This window comes from Hippocampus zosterae, chromosome 5 (assembly GCF_025434085.1).
Source record: "Hippocampus zosterae strain Florida chromosome 5, ASM2543408v3, whole genome shotgun sequence".
In the NCBI taxonomy this organism is placed as follows: Eukaryota; Metazoa; Chordata; class Actinopteri; order Syngnathiformes; family Syngnathidae; genus Hippocampus; species Hippocampus zosterae.
This window is the reverse complement of record NC_067455.1, coordinates 16,085,791-16,111,611: the sequence shown is the minus strand read 5'-3', so window position 1 is coordinate 16,111,611 and position 25,821 is coordinate 16,085,791. Positions and strand designations below refer to the sequence as shown.

Sequence of the window (25,821 nt, the reverse complement as noted above, 5' to 3'; positions counted from 1 at the left end):
TGAGTAAATGCATCGCAATAATCGTGCTCATGAACCTGTAGCGAAAAGCCTGCGCTTCCCCTGAATTCATATCACTATTTTACACTAATACTGTAATGCCAAACTGATTCCAACAAAATGCAATGGTCTGCAATGGTATGGCTATGAGGGGCCTAATACTTCTGTCTGTGTGTTATTAGCCAACAGATGAACAAACAGCTGTTGGCAAACTGCACTTGCTGGTTAACTTTCAACTTCAGCTTGGAGTCGTGCATGCTGGGATTATGACATCCATGATTCTGGCGCCCTCAGATTTTATAGTGCTGAAGCTCGTATTTTCTTTCTCCTCAAGAGAAACCAAGCTAGAGTGTGTTGGGGCAAAGTGACCTTTCCCCTGTGCTTTCATGAAATTCAGACGAGGAGAATGTTGGTTATCCAAATACAAGCTGGAATCTATGAACAGTGCCTTTGAAGAGTTTATTTGCAGGATATTTCGGGCATCCGCAGTTTACAGACAATCGCTGTAGTGGTCAAGAGTGCAAAGAAGCAAGGGATTCAGAACGTATTTATATCATCATAAGGGCGGGACCAAAACTCATGGTGAGGCATCAGGACTTGCGTTTCTCCTAATGTGATTCTTAGCTTGTATCAACTGGTGCATTCCTATATCTGTGCGTCTCTACAAGGTAGTAGGGAGTGTTCCAATTTTAAGTGATGATTGCTTCAAAGACGCCAAGTTACGCTGCGGGCATGGGAAAGCTATACAGCATGACTGAATATGGGCAGAGTACACACTTCAAGTGCAAAGATTAGATCCGGTCCGCATCCTACTTCTTGGCTTGAATCATGCTAACGCTTGACATTGGGTGGCACTGCTCTTTCAAGGAAGGACGAGAAATCAAAAAGAGCAGGCATGGTGGGAAACGTATAATAACAAGCCCTTAGCAACATTTTTATATCAAATATTCATTGTTAAAATCTTGCAACAACTAATAATCTTGAACAGGAGATGTATAGTATTTCATGTGGTAGTCAGAAATGAGAGTTACCAAAAATAGGAAAACCCGGACTGAAGAACACACAGACGGGGAATCACAGATGCATTGTAAATAGACCAGTGTGGGGAGATTTGGTTTGTTGTGAAAGTGATTACACCATGTACGTATGCCAAGGGGAAGAGGAGAATAAGTGGGGGGGAAAAAAGCAGAATTTTTCAGATGAGGGCAAAGAAATTCAGAAGCCGGACGACAATTGCAGGACAGAGATCAAGACGCTTAGGAATTTATGATGAGAGTAAAACAATGTAATCAATGTAGTTGTCTGACACATTTTTTGGAAGAAAAACAAAAAACAAAAAAAAAAAAGATTGGAGACACAAATGGCAAGGGGTTAGAACAGAAACTGGAAATGTAAACTTTCTGATGATTACCGAAAGTAATGAAGAGCAGAGTGTGCCAGCACAGGATGAAAGAAATTGGACAGTTCAAAGTAGTGAGCGCCATCACACCGAGAAGATTAGTAAGTGGGTCAAAAGAGTGATTCCAGTGTAGGTAGGGATTAAAATTCAAGAAATCGAGACAAACCTGACAGGAGTGACTCCAATGACTCAAGAAGGAATGAGAAAGAAGTGCTTCCGGGGAAAGTGAATCTAAGTTGTCTGAACATCGTCTCAAAGAAGTACCAGTACAGTATTGTATGTTCCGAAACAAGTTTTGATTAGCTTTATGGTGGGCGAGTATAACGCAACACTGTATAGTTAGCTGTATATATTGGCTCGAAAACAGTCAGAATACAAACGATCTTTAAATCAGAGTCTTATCATTTAGATCTTGGTTGGATAACATGGGAGGAATGACAGGAATGATCTCAGCAGTCACGCTTGGCAGGCGTAACCATGGTTAAATAATGCATCTTCTTGTTCAATGTAGTACTAGAACTTTGTTTGCAAATGTTAAGGAATTATTATTATTATTGTAGTTATTTTAGGTGAGCAAAGTCCAGTACACACTTATTGTACTTGTAAGGCAAATCACCTTCTTGATTAAAGTCATCAAGGGCCCAATTATTGGACGTCACTGAAGATGACTTGATTCTAATTCGGATGAGCTTGACCAATTACATCTGAAAAAAATACTGCAGATGTTCAAGGGATCAATGCTGACGAGCGCCCTCATGTATACCTTTGTATTGTGGAATGACGGTGGTGTGTCAAGGCAAGCGACACTTCTCGCCTGGACAAATTACTAAGGCAGAAAGGCTGTCATAGGGACAGATATGGACAGCCTGAAATCTGTGGCACAAAGGAAGACGTTGAACAAGCTTTGGTCCTTGACGGACAAGCCACAGCATCAATGCAAAGCGCCATCTCCAGGCAGAAGAGCAGCTTCAGTGATAGGCCGAAGAGCTGAGGAAATCCTTCTTCTCCATAGCAACCTTTTTAATTCCACCCTAAAAGGGAAACACAATACACATATGTGGATATTATATGTATGTGTATATATACACAAGTACTGCAGTTCAGCATTCCAGCTTTGACTGGTGTTGTGTTACTTTCATTGTGGGCATGACTTAAACTAGGATTTCTTTCAGTGTAGGATCAGGGAGTAACTTGCTCTACTTCATACATCAATATCACAACGTGAACTGCAGAAAGGGTTGGGTTTTGTTTTGTGTTTACCTCATTTATGACTGGTAATGTACATATATGCCAACATTTTTTTTGGGGTGGGGGGATAAAATACGGTCATGTATATACTTGTACATTTTAAATTTATAGGCAACATATTTTGGACATTGTTGCTCAGAAAAAAGTAAAATAAATGAAATCATTTTGCATATTATCACAGCGCTCACGTGTTTTATTTGGATATCAGCCAGGAGAGTGTCGGGCGTTGGGTAGGGGTGGGTTGTTTGTGTGTGTGTGTGTGTGTGCATGTGTGTTAGGGGGGTTGTAAGATTTTATGCAGTCTTGGAAATTCCACTCATGCACACTCTATAATGATAATTTAAGCGGATGATGAGGGATTGAAGCCAACAAGAGCAGAGTGGGTGAGAATTGAGATACATATGGGTAACATATAAAATACCATGTTCTCTGCAAAAGTGTTCCACGTTTGATCCTCGACAATTCTCTGAAATGTTCTGCCATCAGGATGTGCACGATTATTCTTGTTGTTTCAGATATACTGTAACGCATCAGTCGTAATATCCACTTGGAATTCAAACTTCTGAGTGTTGGATTCCAAAACTCGGCAGCAATAATGTATAAATTATATCCTTCCAACAGTTGTCTTCATTGAATTAATGAATTGTTGTTTTTTTTAAATTAATTTCTAATTCAAACGAATCAACATCGATAATGTTGATTATCTGAGAATTAGGCTAATCAGAGATGAATTTATTGCTGTGAAAACTGTCGATTGTGATAGAGTCACATTATGGTTACGACGTAATCCCTCGCGGGAGAACACAAAACTGAGCAGCTGTGAAAAACCCAGCACACACGAGCCTCAAAGTGGCTCGAGTGAATGACCAAGGGATGGCTGTGAGGGATTCAACTGTAATCATCAACACATATGCATACTGTACCATGTATGTCATATTTAAAATAAGATGCAGGAAAATAACCTTTATTCGTCCCACAATGGGAAAATTTGCAATTCACAGTACTTCCCTAGTTTGTGAGCGTGCACGCATGTGCGTGTGTGTGTGTGTGTGTGTGTGTGTGTGTGTGTGTGTGTTGAAGAGTTAGAGGCAGTGGCAATTTGAGAACAATATGTCCCACTTAGTTATGTATTTATATCAAGTATGAATTCCAATTAAATACAAAATTACGATTTAAAATATTAACCAAGAGTGTAAATATTTAATGTGAGCCCTTTACCATATGCCTGGTAGTCATTACCATGCAGCGCTAGAATTTAATGAGCTATTTCCCCCCAGACAGTGTGTGGGTTTCCCCTTTCCCGAACGGCTGCAACAGGGGTCGCTGTTGTTCTACATCTGTCAGTATACATTTGAATACTGTAAAATACATTAAAAACGAGGAGAGAGTTGGAAATATACTGTACGTTTGCAAATAGACATTGAGGTGTGAATATATGTGTGTTTTTTTAAATTATAGACACATTATATTGTGAAAATCAATGAAAAATGGTGCCCCTGAGGGCAAATAATACAAATATGACTTTGCCACAATCTGCCATCATCAGATATTTTAAGATTTCGGTCTGTAGCAAGCGGTCTGAATTGTTTTCAACTGCTAAAGTTGTTCAATCGTTACCAACAATCAATTACCAACACACCCAAACTGTAAGGCTGCAAGATCATGTCACCAATTTAACCTTCAAAACATTGTTGATCATAGAAGAAGAGGAACCTTTCCAGAAAGCTACAAGTTAAAGAAATTGGTGTATGGTTCGAGATGCATGGGCGTGCAGCACCTCTGAGGTAAGGCGGGGAGGAACATTAATCATCGGGAGACATCTGTTCATTCTGCCACTTTACAATTCTGTCAAAGAGATCCTCTCTCACCGACCCGCCACCCTCAAACCATCCACTTACAAACCACAGAGAAAACCTGTCATTTGTTCAGCATGGACTGGCAAAGTGAAACATCAGAGCCAACCTCTCTAAAGCGTCCCCTCAATTAGATTTTTTTGTTTTTATTACCTTAATTCAAGGCCATTAAATCTGTACAGAGGGAGAGGGAAAGGGTGCTGGATGTAAATCAGCGGGACTCTCTGCCTTTGTCTGCCTTTAAGTGGGTAAACAACCATGCATGTTACTGTATTATTAGCTGACACTCGTAGACATTGATTTGACATCAAGCGCCTTTAAGTAATTACATGAAAAATACATGACAAGCTATTCTACTGTACTTTAAAAAAATACATGTCACAAAATACTGACAGAGGGAATGCACTGAACCTATACCTATATTTGTCTTACTGTTTATTGTGCATGTTAAATTGCTCCATGTACAGCACTTTGTATGCAGCGATGGCTGTTTGAAAGTGCTCTATAAATACTGTTGACTTGACTATACACTATATGAAGTTTCAACCTTCAAAAGCTGTCAAGTGGCTGTAAATTAAAGTGTCTACAGAAGACAGATTAATATCTGCCGTTGAAAGTGCTAATATGATATTCTTGAAACAAAATAGGGAATGAAACAAGTTTTACGTCTATGGACATATGGTTGAAGTACCCATGAGCATTACTGGTTTATTTATTTTTTAATTTTACTTTTATTTCCTGGTAATCCCTCCATCCATCCATTGTCTGATCCGCTTTATCCTCACAAGGGTCATGGGCGGAGCTGGAGCCTATACTAGCCGTCTTCGGGCAGTAAGAGGGGGACACCCTGAACCCGTTGCCAGCCAATCGCAGGGCAGACAGAGATGAACAACCATCAGCCCTCACACTCACACCTAGGGACAATTTACAGTGTTCAATCAGCTATTTACCCGTAATGTACTTTTGGAACGCTGATCTGGTGGCGGACAGTAAAGCAAACCAAATACAAATATATATGTAGCAAACTGCACGATGTGATATTGATTATATGCACTAATTACATAATATGTCACACTGGAGCACATGGAGAATAAAATACTTGGCCGAGAACGTGCATTTGCCTCATCCGCCAATCAACCATAGATGTTCTTTAGATGGTAGCTGTAGAATGGCATTTTTGGAGTGTTCATAAAAGCTTCAAAACTGACAAAAGCCAAAGAACTAAAATTTGAGTTGTCTGGATGGGTCCCTTTATTACAAAGCAAAAGAAGTCCAAACAATCAATGGTAAAATAGGGATTGAACAATTTTCAAACTTCAAAAATAAACAGAAATTGCACATCTTTAAGTAAACATCCCCTCCACCTTCCTACACTGTTAACTACCATTTTGGGACCTTACTCCGAGCACAAAAGTACCCCATGAGGAAATGTGTTCCCTTTTAGACTGCATGATTCAGCTCAAAGTAGGGTCTCGCACAGGGTGTCATTCAAGCAGCGACTGCCACTTTCCACTGGCCACAAAATTACGGGGCTATATCCATGCGAGCAATTAACGTCCCTTAGCCGAATAATGGAGTCCGCTGGGGAAGTGCTCTCCAGCACCTCTTCTAAGAACTCCAAGCCAGGGCCAATATGTATGCCCACGCCTTGCCGACACCTCTCAACAGGAGCAACTGCAGTGTTTGAGAGAGCGAGTTTCCAGGTGAGCCTGACCCTCTCCTGATAACATTTAAGCCATTTAATAACAAATTAAATTCCAAATAACGAATGAGTTCACCCAAGGCATGGGATACTGTGGCAAAATGTGTCTTTAGCAAAAGGGGATATAATGTTTGGTTGGGAAGCGTGAGGAGAATTTTAAGGGTTAAAAGTCTGTAAAGACAAGCACATGGTAAACAGACTGAGGTCCTAGTGTAAGCGATGCCATATATATATATATATATATATATATATATGTGAGTTTTTTTTATTTTTTAAGACAAACCCTGTATGAATTTTAGACCCTGGAAAAGAACTGTTCATAGAACCAAGACTGCCCAACCAGTCACGGTCGTCCGGTACTCCGCGCGGACCGGAAAGGTTGAGTAGCCCTGAACCAGATACTCAAAACCAACATCCCCAATTTCAGGGCCCCTAAACACGTTGAACGAGCTTCCATGGCTCTACAATCCTCTGTTTTCCCAGAATGGTTGTCAAATGGCAGTTTCAACCACTTCAGTCAAAGAGTTATTAGTTATTAAAGTTGTTAGCTTTCCCCTGATCGATTGAGGGGCGAAAGTTTGTCATTTTCAATGTTGAATAAAGTACTAAAAGGTAAGCACAATTAAAACTACTAAGGACATTGTCTCGCCCCCCCCCCTCAAATAAATAAATAAAAGGAAAAAAGATGGCCCTAATAAGGGCAGAAAATAAACAGATAATCTGTGTGGGCGGAGTCAAATGATTAGGTCCACCCAACATTGAGCCTCGCCTTGAAATGCACTCCTCAGCCAGGGCTACTGGACTGCCAACAGACAGACAGTGTGACGGTTTCGCTCGTATATGGTACATAACTCAAGCACATAAAAGCACTTGAATGGAATGAGGCTAAACACGTCTTTTTCATGTTTATTGCGGACATTCGTCAACTCATAAGATAAGATAAGATAAGATATCCTTTATTCGTCCCACACCGGGGAAATTTACAGCCTCCAGCTTACTGTTAAAATCATGAAGTTCCATACTTTGGGTTTTTTTTGTCTCCCAGAAGCCGGTCTGAAATACAATTAGCATTTCTTAGTAAATCCTTATCTCAGTAAATCCATAGTTTTGAAGGTCAGCACTCTTAACTGTGGTTTCAGACAGCATCTTCACATTGTCACACAACAAAATGGCTTTTTCACAAGACTGATTAAAGCAGTGTGATAGCTTTTTCAAGCTGGCAGAACAAGCTGTAAAACCACCAATGAAATATTAGGGCCTAATAAAGTTGTTGTTGAATGTATGTCAGACCATTTATTGGGAAGTAACAAATTTTAGCTTTTCTTTTTTTTTTTGGGTCAATTGCCACACTAGTGGTTTAATATGTTCACTTTAGCTCCTAATATGTACAGTGAATGTTACATCTTTTATATTGGCAAATTATCACCTATCCATCGACTTGGTATACTGTACCCATTTTCTTCATTAGGGTTGCAGGTAACTTGAACCTATTCTAGCTGACTTTAGGACAAGACTGGACCGGTGTACAGTCTGTCGCAAGAAACACACTAAGATTTGACCGTGGTGGTCGCACTGTGATAGAGGGTTTAGCATGTCTGCTTCTCTGGGGAACATGATTTCAGACTCTATATTGCACATACGTAGGTATGAATGTATTGTGAATGGATGGTTGTTTAAGTGTGAAATTTAGGCTGGCTGGAAATGAACAGGTCTGGGGCTGCATTTATGCACAGACAAGGTTCTAATTTCACTGATTCTCATTTTTCTGGTGAATGACGAATGACGGAAGCTTTGAAAACAGACAGACTAAGCGTCAACAAAAGCGTTATTTTTTTTGCCTAACTCCCAAATCATTCCGGGTCAGTGCCAACGGTTTGCTGATGACACACACCAATGAAGACAACTGTTGATAGGATATAATCTCAGTTCTCATTCTTCATTCTCAAACTGCTTCCTTTCACTTGGGTCTGTCTGCCATTAAGTCTGCACTCCATTACTATGTACTATTCTACTGGTGACATGTCCGATGTACATGTTTATTCCTTTAGTCACGATGGAAGGATCTAGTGCTGATCCTCTTTAGTAGTCCGTCTATTAAAAGGAACTTTTGAAGGCAAATATATATTCTACAATGGCATCTTTGAAAGCAGTTACCAGTTACCTAATCCTAGAGACCGTGTTTTACTATTTTTGAAGAAAAAAAAAAACAAGTGCAAGAAATCAAAATTCAACATTTTGTATACTTCACAAAAGGGATTGACAAAATTTCTGGAGAGACACTTGCAAATGCCAATAAAACTATCAGTGCTAATGTGATTATTGATGTCAGTCTTACAGATGCACGTATACATATTACCAGGGGTTGAAATTGTCTGTCTGGAAAATTAGCTGTGCATTAAGTACGTAATTTATGTATGAGGGCACATATGACCTGAGCGTCTTTCCACAGATTGCCATGCCACATCCCATTTATCGTGAATAGCTGGTTGAGTCCCCCCAGAGAAACTCTTCCACAGGCCAAGAAAACAGATCTCGGGCACAAATGATTGCTCCTCTCATCCAAATAAAGCCATAATGAGGAGTCTTCGGAGGAAAAGGTAATGCAAAAGCAACAATAATGGAGTTTCTATTCTAACATTGATCTCTGGAGAACATTTGCATTTAAAGAAATGTTTGTCATTTCAATATGGATGTTATGTCACAAAGAAAGCATGTTGTAGATCCAAACAAGTGAAAGAAAGACATTTTGAAGATTAATCTCAATGTGGCATGCAAAACATACTGGTGGCCATCGTTTATGGGTTGCACGCACAACATGAAAAAAATAACTTTTCAAAGACAAAAGGCACACTATTTTAAATAAAAGTAATTTCAAAGGCAACTAGGATGACTTGCCAGATCATGGCATACGAGTAAAGTCAAGTCGAGCCACATGAATGTCAAGTCACTCATGTCGAGTTTTTCCTATGTTTGTTCCAAGCAAGTCGTAAAATTAATGACTTGCATTTGTCTCAAGTCCCTCACTTCTGCATAGACTGGACCCATTATTGGGCGGACAGAGCATGCCCAATCAAAATAGTGTTTGCGTTTTCCCACCTCGATTTGCACAGTAGGAAACCACCTACAAGACTGGACTAAAACTGTATTACCCACACATCTTCGTCACAATTTCATCCCATTTTCTCTACCGTTTATCCCATTTCGGGTCGCAAGGAATGACAATGGGAAAGGCAGACGCTACCGTGGACTGGTTGCCAATCACTCTGACACGGGGACAGATAACCATTCACACTCCCATTCATATCGTCACTGAATGAGGAGTGACCCAGTGCTGCATATCCCAATGTCACAATATCACTACACAAGTGCTTCTGAATTATTTTCTGTTACACTGCCCCTAGAAAAAAGAAAACACCCCTCACAACTTTCTGCTGCCACGAGAAATATTTGTCAATAAAATTGTGATATGTACACCTTTGCAGAACACCGTATCCTGAACATTAAAGAAAAAAGACAAGAAATATAGATCCATTTTCAACAAATAATAACGATGAACAGCGTTTTTCAGTCTGAGTCTTTTTCATCCATCCATCCATCATCTACCGCTTATCCGGGGCCGGGTTGCGGGGGCAACAGCTTTAGCAGGGAAGCCCAGACTTCCCTCTCCCGAGCTACTTCTTCCAGCTCTCCCTGGGGGATCCCGAGACGTTCCCAGGCCAGCTGGGTGACAGTCTCTCCAGCGTGTCCCGGGTCTTCCTCGGGGTCTCCTCCCGGTGGGACATGCCCGGAACACCTCACCAGGGAGGCGCTCTGGAGGCATCCGAATCAGATGCCCAAGCCACCTCATCTGGCTCCTCTCGATGTGGAGGAGAAGCGGCTCGACTCTGAGCCCCTCCCGGATGACCGAGCTTCTCACCTTATCTCTAAGGGAGAGCCCGGACACCCTGCGGAGAAAACTCATTTCGGCCGCTTGTATCCGGGATCTCGTTCTTTCGGTCACGACCCATAGCTCGTGACCATAGATGAGGGTTGGGACGTAGATCGACCGGTAAATTGAGAGCTTCGCCCTTTGGCTCAGCTCCTTCTTCACCACGACAGACCGATACAACGTCCGCATCACAGCAGACGCTGCACCGATCTGCCTGTTGATCTCCCGCTCCCTCCTGCCCCCACTCGTGAACAAGACCCCAAGATACTTGAACTCCTCCAATTGGGGCAAGATATCCTCCCCAACCCGGAGGGGGCACTCCACCCTTTTTCGACTGAGGACCATGGTTTCAGATTTGGAGGTGCTGATCTTCATCCCAACCGCTTCACACTCGGCTGTGAAACGCTCCAGTGAGAGTTGGAGAGCCCCATTTGAAGGAGCCAACAACACCACATCATCTGCAAAAAGCAGGGATGCAATACTGAGGCCCCCAAAACGGACCCCCTCAACGCTTCGGCTGCGCCTAGAAATCCTGTCCATAAAGGTTATGAACAGAATCGGCGACAAAGGGCAGCCTTGGCGGAGTCCTACCCCCACTGGAAACGATTCCGACTTACTGCCGGCAATGCGAACCAAACTCTGACATCGGTGGTATAGTGACCGAACAGCCCGTATCAGGGGGTTCGGTACCCCATACCCACGAAGCACCCCCCACAAAACTCCCCGAGGGACACGGTCAAACGCCTTCTCCAAGTCCACAAAACACATGTAGACTGGTTGGGCGAATTCCCACATACCCTCAAGGACCCTGCTAAGGGTGTAGAGCTGGTCCACTGTTCCACGGCCGGGACGAAAACCACACTGCTCCTCCTCAATCTGAGGCTCGACTTCCTGACGGACCCTCCTCTCCAGCACCCCTGAATAGAGCTTACCAGGGAGACTGAGGAGTGTGATCCCTCTGTAGTTAGAACAGACCCTCCGGTCCCCCTTTTTAAAAAGAGGGACTACCACCCCGGTCTGCCAATCCAGGGGCACTCTCCCTGTTGACCACGCGATGTTGCAGAGGCGTGTCAATCAGGACAGCCCCACAACATCCAGAGCATTGAGGAACTCCGGGCGGATCTCATCCACCCCTGGGGCCTTGCCACCGAGGAGCTTTTTAACCACATCGGTTACTTCAACCACAGAGATAGGAGAGCCCACCTCAGAGTCCCCAGGCTCTGCTTCCTCCAAGGAAGGCGTGTTGGTGGAGTTGATGAGGTCTTCGAAGTACTCTGCCCACCGGTTCACAACGTCCCGAGTCGAAGTCAGCAGCACCCCATCCCCACTGTGCACAGTGTTAGTGGTGCACTGTTTCCCCCTCCTGAGACGTCGGATGGTGGACCAGAATTTCCTCGAAGCCGTCCGGAAGTCGGCCTCCATGGCCTCACCGAACTCTTCCCACGCTCGGGTTTTTGCCTCGGCGACCAACTAAGCTACGTTCCGCTTGGCCAGTCGATACCCGTCAGCTGCCTCTGGGGTCCCACAGGCCATAAAGGCTCGATAGGACTCCTTCTTCAGCTTGACGGCATCCCTTACTGCTGGTGTCCACCAGCGAGTACGGGGGTTGCCGCCACGACAGGCACCAACCACCTTACGGCCACAACTCAGATTGGCCGCCTCAACAATAGAGGCACGGAACATGGTCCACTCGGGCTCAATGTCCCCCGCCTGCCCCGGAACATGGGAAAAGCTCTGTCGGAGGTGGGAGTTGAAACTCCTTCTGACATGGGATTCCGCCAGACGCTCCCAACAAACCCTCACAATACGTTTGGGTCTGCCAGGACGAACCGGCATCTTCCCCCACCATCGGAGCCTACTCACCACCAGGTGGTGATCAGTTGACAGCTCCGCCCCTCTCTTCACCCGAGTGTCCAGAACATGCGGCCGCAAATCCGATGATACAACTACAAAGTCGATCATCGAACTGCGGCCAAGGGTGTCCTGGTGCCAAGTGCACATATGGACACCCTTATGTTTGAACAAGGTGTTCGTTATGGACAATCCGTGACGAGCACAGAAGTCCAATAACAAAACACCACTCGGGTTCAGATCGGGGGGGCCGTTCCTCCCAATCACGCCCCTCCAGGTCTCACTGTCATTGCCCACGTGAGCATTGAAGTCCCCCAGCAGAACAAGGGAGTCCCCAGCAGGAGTACTCTCCAGCACACCCTCCAAGGACTCCAAAAAGGGTGGGTATGCTGAGCTGCTGTTTGGTGCATATGCACAAACAACAGTCAGGACCCGTCCACCCACCCGAAGGTGGAGGGAGGCAACCCTCTCGTCTACTGGTGTGAACCCCAACGTACAGGCACTGAGCCGGGGGGCAATGACTATGCCCACACCTGCTCTGCGCCTTTCACCGTGAGCAACTCCAGAGTGGAAGAGAGTCCAACCCCTCTCGAGAGAACTGTTACCAGAACCCAGGCTGTGTGTGGAGGCAAGTCCGACTATATCCAGTCGGAAATTCTCTGCCTCACACACCAGCTCGGGCTCCTTCCCTGCCAGAGGTGACATTCCATGTCCCAAGAGCTAGCTTCTGCAGCCGAGGATCGGACCGCCAGGGTCCCCGCCTTTGGCTGCTGCCCAGCTCACATTGCACCCGACCCCTTTGGCCCCTCTCATGGGTGGTGAGTCCATGGGAAGGGGGACCCACGTTGCCTCTTCGGGCCATGCCCGGCCGGGCCCCATGGGTGTAGGCCCGGCCACTAGGCGCTTGCCAACGAGCCCCACCTCCAGGCCTGGCTCCAGAGGGGGGCCCCGGTGACCCGCGTCCGGGCAAGGGAAACTTGGATCCATTTATTGTAATCTTCATCAGGGGTCTTTGAGCCGTGCTTTGTCTGGCCCCTCACCTAGAACCTGTTTGCCATGGGTGACCCTGCCAGGGGCATTAAGCCCCAGAAAACTTAGCTCCTAGGATCATTGGGACACACAAACCCCTCCACCACGATAAGGTGACGACTCACGGAGGGGAATCCATCGATCCATTTTCCGAACCGCTTCATCATCACTAGATCGCAGGGGGTGCTGGAGCCTATCCCAGCCGTCTTCGGGTAGTAGGCGGGGGACACCCTGAACCGGTTGCCAGCCAATCGCAAGGCACACAGAGACGAACAACCATGCGCGCTCACATTCACACCTAGGGACAATTTAGAGTGTTCAGTCAGCCTGCCATGCATGTTTTTGGAACGTGGGAGGAAACCGGAGCACCTGGAGAAAACCCACGCAGGGCTGGGGAGAACATGCAAACTCCACACAGGGAGGCCGGAGCAGGAATTAAACCCAGTACCTCTGCACTGTGAAGTCGACGTGCTAACCACTAGACTACCGGGCTGCACGTCTTTTTCATCCCTGTTAAATATTTTTCCTTGGTGTCTCCTAGGGATTGTTCACCGTACTTCATATCTGTCTTCTCAGTGCAGTGTGTGCATATGGACGGTGCAAAAAATAAATACAAATATGCACCTTAGAGCTAATTCTCTCTGCACACACTCTGACAATGAGAGCGCAACTGCCACCTCCTCTATTGAATGTGCAATTACATTTTATTCAAGTACAATTTCATGAATCAAATGAGTCAGTCGTCAAAATGTCTCGTACTCTTTAGCTTTGGTCAGGGCTATTGTAGGGTATTATTTTTGTTGTTTGACGTACATGTGAGCTTTTGTCAGTGAGTAATGGAGAAGTTATTGGCTGGAGGGAGCCAGCCTTGTCTTTTTGGTTCTTTAGATAAAAGCAATGTGACGAAATGAGAGCAGAGGCTGATTGAACTGAGCAGGTCTAAACCATAAAAGGGACAATTAAGACTAATGGGCATGTGATTGGCCAGGAGGCAACACAAATAAGAGACCGATGCTGGCTGCACATCTACTAATGACAATTCCATTTCACAAACAAGCCATCCAACCACTGAGAAGATCGCTGGCCTTTTGGTAAAGCAGTGATGATCATCGATCACACCGCTACGTATCATACAAACACACACTATATCATGGAAAAAAATAACTAATTTCTGTGACAAGAGCAATACTTGACGGGAAATTGCAGTGACTAAATCCAACACAGCAAAGAATGCTTGGCAACGGAAAGAAAATCTATACTAATTATTCGCAGAGCAAAGAGGAACATAATTACACACAATCTGTTGTTTTGTCGCACTGTACAAGCCACTATGCAGTCAGTCACTGCTGACACCCGGGGTTTTTAATAGCTTTGTGTCTGAAAGACACTTTGTGACTCCTAAGAGCAAAAATGAGCAGCGATAGCCGGCAGTCTTTTTGCAAACTGCTTCATTCTGTGTTCCAAGGCACTTTCTGTCAAAAAAAACAGCCACTGAATGTCTAACCTTGTATTGCTCTCAGATTTATGAGATGGTCTGATAGAGGTAGTGCAGGCCCAGTAATAGCAATGTCATTTTCATACTGCTTTATGTTACATTTTACTACAGGAAATGAAATTCCTGCTTGAGATTTTTAGTGGCTCTGTGTGGCATTGCACTCTGATAGTTTCCTTTGCATAAGTTAAGACTTCGGAACGTTAGTGTGGCACTCAAAATTATGTGGTCACATTTATTTAGTTTAAAAGAGCACATTTTGTATGCAGAATTGATTTTCACATCAAATGTCGAGGTATGAGGGGATACAGTTTCTAATTCATTGCAGTAAACGTGAATTGGAAACAAAAGAGTGCATCCATCTAATTAGGTGTTGTGTGTGTTCAGTGTGGTTCACACTTCCACTTCAGAGGAAATGGCCTCTGTGCGTGCAGAACTTACACATCCTTTGTCCTGATTTTGCCCTTTTTCGACAAACCCAACACTTAAGAGGTCCAGCTCGTACGACTCCTTGATGGTGGTCTATGTAGACTTCACTGGAATTGGAGTTGGTATTGATAAACTTGACAGATGCCTCTCTGCAACGCATCTTAACGACTGTTGTTCTGCATTCCCCCCCAAAATTGATACCATTCATAGTTGGGGTGTGCCTCCAGCATAAATAGTTGGTTTCGCAACACCGACTTGGGCTGGTGCAGTCCGAAACAAGCCTTATTCAAATCAATTGCATCAATTGATGAAACCTACTAAGATGAGAGGCAAACAACCACACAAAGCAGTCCAGTTGCGATCAATTTAATCCCTCATACGGTATAATGAAATTACTTGGATGCAAGAGAATATTCATACGCATCTTAATACATCTGTTAAGGTTTGTATGTGACCTCAATTGCATGACAACAAGCAGGTATGGTGCAAGCCAACACTTGGCGTTGTTTATTAGTCTTTGCAAATTGAACACCGGGAGAAGCACGAGGAATCCACAAGGAAATGTTTTATACAGGATGCGAAACCCTCACACAGGGAAAAAAACTGGGACTTACTCAAAGGTTCAGGGAGAAGCATGAGGAGTCCACAAGGAAATGTCTACTCTGCACAGGAAACGAAAACGTCAGGAGATGCCAACAGAGGTTACTACAGGTTGTAACGGCACAAACTTGCACTGAGGACTGGTTAGGGAGCCAACTTATACCAGTCCGAACGAGCAGATTGGCCACAGGTGGGTGATGAGCTGATGATTATCAGGTGCGAGGTGCTGAGCACTCTGGCTGAGGAGGCTGTCTGGCTGGCCCCACCCAACCAACATCAAGGCAGCATCATAACCACCAAATATACCTAAAGCAAGGACCAACTGTACAATATGTTATAAAATACATGATAACAGTTACATACATGCTCTTACTGGAGATTGTCCGTATTAATTCATTTCAGATGATTTACTGAATTGAAGCGTGTTTTATTCCAATTGAACACTGGTGCAAATGATTGCAACTTGTTTTAATTGTTGAGTTGACTTTTTCTCTCGAGTTTGCCATTTGCTGTTATCGTCTTATTTACATGTTTAAATGATAGGCATAACAACCTTGGCTGATATAATGGAACTGTGGGTGCAATAAAAGCACATCCCCAAGACTATTTTTTCCCCGTCTGGCCCAGAGCGCAATTCAAAAGTAGATTTCATTTTGCTGCATGTAACATAAAATAAGAATGTGGTCTACAGTTGTTTCGACACTATTTTGATGACAGGCTACTTATATCTCTTTTATTAGGCACCTATCCTCTGTGATAGGTCAGATGGGAATGCATGCTGCAGGTTTTTATTACTCTGCAGTGTTGAGATTGGGTTGGGCCCACTGCATACTATCCAGGGGGATTCCGTTTAGCTGTCAAGCATAAGACTTGAATATGCCATCCTGTCAGGAGTAAGTCCGATCCAGACTCATTTTAACGACGACGTGTTTGGTATTCAACCACTCCTCTGTAATATTAATCCAGCCCTATTTGGCATTTTTCTTGAAGTCAGCTTCGTGTCTACCTATCGTTTTGAATTTGTTCCCAAGAGAATGCTACAGTATTCTTGTCAGCAGCAATTGTTATTACCGCCCTCAGGGAAAAGTGAAGCACAAGAGGACAAAGAAATATTTTGATTTCAATGCCAGCCACCGGCAGTTGACATTCTGACATGTTTTGATGTCAGGAGTTGTCGCATTTTCCCCATAAATACAGGGCTTTGTCAATGAGTAGTTGAAGTACCGGGTAGTTGGTATTTATACAAAAGAGTCAACTTTGCTGTCATCATGCATCGTTTATTTATTTTTACATTAAATATCTTTCTCTGCTTTTATTTGGTTCCCATTTGCTTGGCAACAACTTTACACAAAACAAGCTTTTGGTGTCTTGTCAATGTGTGAAATACCAGCGATGACTCACTCTCACCTATTAGAGTCTGTGGTTTTAAATGATCTAACTTAGCTGCAGGATGCTGTTTTAAATCTGGGGGAAAAAGTCTTAACAACTTGCACAGGCAAAGAAATGAGTGCTTCAACCGTGTGTGACAAATGATTTCTGTGGGCGAAAATTTAAAGAGCATTTGTTTCTGGTAGGGAACATAATGTACCATAAATCCCACCTACACTTTCCTACTTCTGAGAAAACATTTTATCTAACTCGCTGGAGCTTTCTCAGCTGATTAAAATGCACTCTCATGCAGACAGTGCTGCATTGCATATGTTTCTTTCCTCCGAGAGTGTCTCATCCATAATTCTGACTGCACTTTTTTCTTTCCTGTTGTTGGTCAGTCATATCTCAACTATCATTCCTCAGCTGTGTTATCCTCCTACTCATTAAAACCCAATTTCATTAGTCATGGAATTTGACTCAATGCTGAACTAACATTGGACCCTTTTACTGCATCTCTGTGCAAAGCCTTCAAATTCACTCCAGTGCCTGTGGTGAGAGGAATACCGTCTCTTGAGGCTCGACTACCGAAAAAGAGATGATTCATTTGGCTGCAAAGTGGCTCCTTACTTTTTTATTGTTGCACCAATGAATTTATTACCAAACTAGGTGGGGAATGAATTAATTTTTGTATGCATTATATTGACGACGCATGATTTATATCGACCTTTCTCAACCCTTTTACATCAACTACCATCCCAAAAAATGATTGGCTCTCCAAGTACCAATATACAGTAATGAACTACATTAAAATTTAAGAACCTACAGGCGGGAATATTGATATTCCAAAAATTACACAGATGTTGTGTTTGTAACGTAATATAAAAGATGAAAGAATTTTTTTATTTTATTTCATCCTATTATGTACCGGTACTCATTTTTTGCTACTGTTTCCACAGTAACTAGTTTTCTTATGTTGATGTAGGGTGCTTAAATAAAAATTACTAGCCTCAAAGCTCTGAAAGCGAACTCTAAACTCTTTCAATGTAGCAACCTTCTAAGAGGAATGTGTCTGTTTCGGCCTTTTAAATTTAATGGAGAAAAAAAAAAAACAATGTGGTGGTTGAGTGTACTGCAGGCAGCACAATTCAGCCGATACAATACAATACAATACATGCTGATTTATATAGCGCTTTCCACAACAGCGGCAGCTGTAACAAAGCGCTTAACAAAACAAATCATTTGGATCCATTATTTCTACAACTCTGTTCTCTGTAAGAAAGGTCACTTTCACTTAAAGAGATATTTTCATGCAAGCAGTTATTTTTGAACTGTTGAGGTTCACAGATTATTCAAGTCAAATTTAATTGAAGAGCCCTTAATCACATAAAGGCTCAAAGGGCTTCACAGGCCCACATTTCACCCGGATCAACATCATATCATCTGTTCTAAAACACCCACATGGGCAAATAAGTTTACAAGCAAGTATTATGCTTGAGTTGTTATTATTACAAACTAATATACAGTGGATATCAAAAGTATACAGAGCGCTATTCAAGAGTCAGGTTTTTGTGACAAAAAATGAGGGGAAAAAAATAATATCAAAACCTTCCCCACAATAAATCACCTGAACCACCTTGTCTTCACAAGGGTCGCGGGCGTGCTGGAGCCTATCCCAATTGTCTTCGGGCAGTAGGCGGGGTACACCCTGAACTGGTTGCCAGCCAATCGCAAGGCACACATAGAGATGAACGCTCACAACCAGACCGAAGGACAATTTAGATTAGAGTGTTCCATAAACCTGCCATGCATGATTTTGGAATGTGTGAGGAAACCGGAGTACCCAGAGAAAATCCACCCAAGCACAGGAAGCACGTGAAAACTCCACACAGGGAAGCTGGGGCCGGATTCAAACGAACAACCACTGCACTGGTAACCAGTCGGCTACCGCGAACATTTTTTGAGGGTGCTGTTCAAAATTACCCCATCACATTCACACTCATTAAATGGGAGTTGGCACACAATTCATCATTTAAAATGCCTATATTAATAAATCCCACCACCATGACTAAGGCCCCAGGTGCAGTTGAAGAAAAACCTCCCCAAAGCAGATGCTGCCCCCACATTCTTCACTATAAGCATGGCGTGTTTTTGGTGGTGAGCAGTGTTGCGCCTGCGCCAATAAAATACTTTTTGGAATTAAAAACAGGTCAACCATGGTTTCATTTGACCATAATTCATTTTCAATTATTTCCTGCGCATTCATTCACAATTTGTTTTTGAATGGCAATGAAGTTAATGCATAACCATTGTGTGGTTATTGAAATTGTTATCTATTATGTATCAGGATGGTTTGTATAATACATGAGAACTGGCATTATGGTGTATTCAAGGACAGCGTATTAAACAAATGGCACATTGAGAATTTTTCCAACTGCCTTGATTGCTAAATAGGGTGTGAGAAGGAGTGTGAAAATGGCGGGCACTGACTGCATATAGCACATCTTTACAATGTCACCTCATATCTCCATTAAGGCTGCTGAGCAGGGAGCGGGTAGAGGGCATTTGGATTTCCATAGACTGTAATCAAGATGTGTCAAAAATGGCCTGTTCATTGTGGGAAATTGCATTCATCTATAATCAACCTTATTGTGTGCTAAAAGCCTAATGGGGATTTTTTATGATGTAAATCTTCATGTTTTGGCTAATTAATTATTTAAAGTGTGTCTCTGTCCCTCGGCTCATTGAACAAAGACATTGGGCGCTTCACTTTGCTTTCAACTTGGTACCATATGACACAATTTAAAGTTAAACAAACAACATGAAAAATACCCCCAAAGATCATTAGAAAATACAGCAAAGTACAACAACTGCACACTTTGCCTTGTTCTGCTTGGTTTCTTCATGTAACTTGCATTCAAATATCAGAACAACGGACAGGTGAAAATCAATCAGCTTGCATAAGAAAACCAACCTTTAGCTTTCCAAATGAACAAACAAATATATATATATTTATATTTCGCTCTCACTCTCTCTCTCTCTCTCTCTCTCTCTCTCTCTCTCTAGAATGCACACACGCATTTGCTGGGTTCATGGAGAAGCTTTCATATGCATGTTGAAAGTGGATCGAGACAGCGGACGTTTCACCATAATAAATTATTCTGTTGAATGTGTTCTCCTAATGAGAGATGACGCGGCAAAATGCACTTAGACAGCAGATACATTTTTGCTCGAGGCTAAATGTGTTTTAAATTGTGTTCTCTAAATAGACTGTTCAAAAAGCACTCATACAGAGATGTCATTCCATAGTTGCACTGTCCTATTGAGCTGACCTTTAACCAAATGGACCCATGATAATTGCTTTATGTGACGTGCATGCAACATCAAAATAACTTACAAAACTCCAACAAAGAGACCCTTGCATCCTGGTTCATCATGGTAAATCCATGAAATGAATTATGCTCTTGCAACATTGGATGGTGTCGTCAAAGAATCTGTGTCAACTGAAGTATTTAATATTTTTGGGGGAATTGCATGTGTTTAAAAGCAGCTACAAGCTCTGCTCCTTTTGTGTTTTTGCTCAAATCATACTCCTTTCTCCTCCCTTCCCCTTTTCCTTCCTTGAGTGCATGGCAAAGATAGATAACCATTGGCCAAAACAGTTACGAATAATTTTGTTCGTGCTTAGTGAACAGTCCTGTTTATCCATTCTAGAAAGTCCCCAGTGGTGAAACAAAGAAAGGCCCGCATACAAGCAACCAATTTACAATTTCAAAGAAAGGGAATTTTTGCCCTGCTAAATACCAAACACACTTAACGTGAGAAAAAAACAAGAAGCAAAGCAGTATAATGGGTTAAAGAGAATGGAAAAGGAGGCTTTATGGGATGATGGGATACTTTATATTTGATTATAAAATCAAAAGTAGGATGTACGTCCAGAAATATTGTGTAGTTGCTTTTCAGAACATTAATATTGCTTCTGAAAAAAAATTGGACAACCATTACTTTTAAAAGTATGTAATCTCAGAGAATTATAAATTCGTTACAATGATAAAACCTTTAGCCATTGATTTCGTTTCAGTGAAAAAGTCTAGAAATATGTGAAACCATCAATTACACCAATCTTAAGAAAGTCCTCCGTTGTAAACGGCTGCCGAACCAAAGTAAATATACTTGCTGTCCGTAGAGAGAAGTGCACTATTTCTCCACTGTAATGGATGCCGTGTGCACTCCATGCCTGCAGCTACATGCTTCCACCACTGAAATTTAGGCTTGGAAAGCACAGAAATTGATTTTTCTTTGGAGTCAAGCGAAGACTTTCACAGACTACAGGATTATGATTGCTTCAGGGTTGTTTTGGACACTTAGGCATAATGAAACAAGTGAAGCAGCCGCAGGAAATGTAGAACATGGTTGCAAATTAAGTCAACACCCGGCATGAAAATATGTTTAGGTACGTTTGAAAACATGTGCTGGATCTCATTTGCATATGTCCAAAATCATAAAGTAGCTTAAAACACTCGATTTAAGCAATGTTGGGCATTTTCAAATCAGTTACCGATAAGTAAAACAAATTGTGATCCATTTACAATATGCTGTCGTGTATTGTATTGCAGGTGTCTTAATATTAAGTGTGTATATGTAGTGTACATTGTGACCATGTTGAAGCGTCCTTGAGCAAGATAATGAACTCCCAGTTGATACCCGTCGTAATTCTGTTCCTGTGTGTCTCCATCATAATAAGCCAAATATATAAGGACTGTGATGCCTTTGGTGGATTATTCACCCTGCTCACAACTCTTTACCCAAGTGTTGAATTCTTCTAGGCGTCTTTTGTTGATCGACATATTTTCTCTCGTCATGTTTCGCATTTGCGTTTGTAAGTATTTATTTCTGCAATTTTATTTGTTTATACTGTATATCTTTAATGTAATCTTGGTCCCGGTTTGTATTATAGGTGTTTTGGGTCATTCTTGTCTTTTCACAACCAGCGATTTCCATTTGTATTTATCCTTGGCCTTTGCAAGTGATTTCGGTTTGTCTTGTTTTCCTGGTTATTGTAACCAGCATCATTTGTTGTACTTTGTCGATCTTGCACATTTTTGTTAATAAACTCTTTTCATTCAAAGTCTATCACTATTGGGGCGCAGTCGGAATAGCAGCTTGGTTAGCATGGCGGTGAAGTTGTTCACATTCAATTATGGTGACAAGTTCATTATCATAATGGAGAAAAATTCTCGGCATAGCCTAGGTGTGCAAGGTTCAAATATCTTACCTCCTGATTTGGAGTGCTGACCAACAGTACTTTCAAGAGCATTTCGCTACTGACTCGGAAGCTAACTGGAGGGGATAGCAGCCAGCCCTCAGCCTTGGAATCCAGACTCATGATTGATTCTGGTTAGAGTCTCATCAAGCACATTTCTGAAACCGGGCAAAACTGAGCAAAGAGACAACACGATTAGGTCAAAAGATGCCGTGCACAACCAAGTTTTACCGTCTCATGTATGCTTCTATTCATTTTTTAGATAATACCCATGTGGCTATGACTGAGCTGACAAAAGACTGTCATGACTGGCAATCAAGAATAAATTATACTTTGCCAACTCCGACAGCCAAGTAACCACATTGCTGTGTACACAGTTTATCGCTGAGCTGTACTTTTGCTGAAACTGATTTAAAATCCAATTAAATTTTAAATACAAGTCCAACATTGCTAGTCTGTTCTCCTCTTATCGCCTCCTGTAATTCTCTTCTGGATGTACCAAGCTGTGATTGCATCCGTCATCATCTTCAATGATGCGGCTGCTCCAAAACCTCTGAATACACGAACAACAATCGACCTACAAGCATGAATGTCATCTCATCAGACCATTTAGTGGTAATGTGGTAACCTCATTAATAACAACACTATGTACGAATATGTGGTTAGCTGTGGTTGAACAATGCCGACAAACCAGTGGCATTCGTTCACATGGGTGATGTTTCAGTCCCCAAAATCATAGTTTTATAGTTAAATTGTTTATTCCACACAAAATTGATCATATTTTCTATTAAGGGCTGTTTAATTGTACAACATTAGCTCTTTCAAGTTTTATCAAATATTTTGCACAGTAGAGACCCATTGTTAACAGCACTAAGCCGAATGTCGCTATATGGCTTCTTGCCAATTTCATTTGTTTACTGAGGGACAAACTGTTAAGAGGCTGTATTCACTCAAATATTCATTCATTCATTCATCTTCCGAGCCGCTTGATCCTCACCAGGGTCGCGGGGGGTGCTGGAGCCTATCCCAAGCGTCTTCGGGCAGTAGGCGGGGGACACCCTGAATCGGTTGCCAGCCAATCGCAGGGCACACAGAAACGAACAACCATTCGCACTCACACCTAGGGACAATTTAGAGTGTTCAATTAGCCTGCCACGCATGTTTTTGGAATGTGGGAGGAAACCGGAGCACCCGGAGAAAACCCACGCAGGCCTGGGGAGGACATGCAAACTCCACACAGGGAATCGAACCCGGTACCTCTGCACTGTGAAGCCGACGTGCTAACCACTGGGCCGCCCTCACTCAAATATATTTGAATATATATTTGGACTCCAATGGAATGCGTCTGTGAAGAGATATCATTTGGAGACTGCCCCCCGCCCACCCCCAAAAAAATCTTTGATCTCTCATAATCTTGCTCTTACGGCATCTTCAATTTAAATGTCAAACATTCAATTTCAGCGAATACACAGTACATATAAATTGGTTCGCCTGTCTTCTTTGCTTCTGGATTTCAGTGCTGTTTTTCCTGTTTGAGGACAAACTGTTGATTGATAAATAAATATATAAAGAAGCAAATTTGATAAGTGTATTTTTATTTGCATTGTTTATCTGTCAGAAATCTTGCACAACAAATGCAGTAATGAGACAGCATATCATCATTCAAATGTCTTCCCAGGTTTTCTTTTATCACAAAATCTCTCAATTCCACAAGTATTTGTATTATATTTTTTTGTTAATCTTTATCTGCTTTCCACCATTATTATTGTTGCTACAACTATTTTATTTTCTGTTCTATTTTTTTTTAACCTTTTAGTGAAAGCACCGATGCTGTCTGTTAATAGAAGTACAGTTATCAAACTCAAGGCTCATCGATCAGACCGGGCCTGTCGCATTTTCAGATGAGGGATTAACTAATATTGTAGTACATAATCTTTACCTGGTTTCTAGAAAGGGAATATGAGGGTGGCATAATCAAATGCAGGACTGCAAAAGTGAAATTAAACAAACATTGATCATTTTAGTGTGTGACAAAATTATATCAGTTTACACAAATTTAAAAAGTAATGCCTTGCTCGCTCTTACACAATATGAGGTGTTAGAATGTAGTCCAAACACACTGTCGAGTGCAGTGGAATCTGAACATCTTGAATATAAACCGGACACCTTCTCCATGGCCACAGTATTCAATCTCTGATTCAAATGGGCAAAGAAATTTGCACAAACTGTGGAGTCCACCATTGTTTTAGCAAAATTTCACAGTGATGCAAACTTTAATTTTCATGACTGACAATTATTTGCACGTGTAACTTAACCGATCTTGAGGGAAGTGGAAGCTATTTTATCTAAAACTGTTTTACCCTACCTGACTCAATCTAGAGATGACTCAAAAGTCTCCTACTCGGTTTAGAGACAAACATAAATCGTCCATGATGATGAGACTCCTCCACCATTAGACACGTCACGTTGACATGCATGGTTTGTCATTTCACTGTAATATGGGAGGTAATAAGCTCCAACAAAAATAGTGTTTCGGAAATGCGGTAATTCACAAACATCGGAGAGCAGGTGAGATAAAGTGACTGGGACGAACTGACGTTAACTACCAAATGCATACTTCGCAGCTGAAGGTAGTCTTAAAGGATCTTATCCTGGCTTGAGAATGACAACGGAATAATGCAGAAATCAATGGACCTGATGATACGACTGCATTTAAACTAATCAACGAATTTTGCTCAAGACCTTGTGAAATCAAGGTGCTTGACTTCCTCAACGAAAATCATATTGTTATACAAATTACAAAGAGCAAGGAAACATGAGGGAGAGGGGGAAAAAAAACAGGACTCACAAGATGAGCTCCTCGGTCTTGAATTCAGCTGGTCACATTGATTAGGATGTGAGCTTCTACACTCCCAGCAGTTCACATTCAGCTCAGGGGCCTTATCTGAAATTAAAAAAAATCCTCTTCTCTGACGCTTTGAAGTTTCTCTAAGCCACTCAAATAGTGCAATTTGAAAAATGTGGAAGCTAAAGAAGGCTTTGATTTTTGCAGTCAGCTTTGCCTGTCACTTTAAGTTACATGCTGACGGATCTAAAGGCTAAAACAGAGCGACACTGTCATCCTGTCAGCTTTTCTCTTTCGCCATAATAACAGCGCTCTGGCATTAATGACTGCTACACAGAATAAAATATTGGCAAAGAGAGTAAGTCTAGTTTGAAACGACGAAGCACGAAACTAAGAAGACGATGTATTGCTTCACTGTCACATAAGATACTTGTTTGCGGAGTTTGTTTACCCCGCCCACCTCCCCTCAACAATAAACAATAAATGCAGTAAATGGGTAGGAGTAAAACCTTGATTAAAATATTATTATTTTACAGCATCGGATTTTGCCGAACCCAAGGGTCGGCAACCCAAAATGTTGAAAGAGCCATATTGTACCAAACAAATGAAAAACAAATGTGTCTGGAGCCGCAACAAATAAAAAACTTAGAAAGAAGGCAATACATGCTGTATGTATCTATATTAGCCTACTATCAAAATGACTAAGTTGGCTACAAATACCCAATGAGCCTTCCTGATTTTTTTCCCCTGCAGTGCATCCTGAAGAGCAGACAACCTTTTTTGACCAAAGCTCTATTTTTCCATCAACCAGCCTCCT

General features: G+C 42.3%; 1 long non-coding RNA gene across 1 annotated transcript; it reads right to left on the bottom strand.

Annotated features, from left to right (window-relative positions):
* LOC127601311 (uncharacterized) lies at nt 1–25,386 on the bottom strand. The gene is made up of 3 exons (XR_007962529.1): nt 25,008–25,386; nt 22,172–22,333; nt 1–2,427 (listed from the first exon to the last, which is right to left on the bottom strand). It is a non-coding gene; the product is annotated as an uncharacterized LOC127601311 (long non-coding RNA).
* Nucleotides 25,387–25,821: the final 435 nt, after the last annotated feature.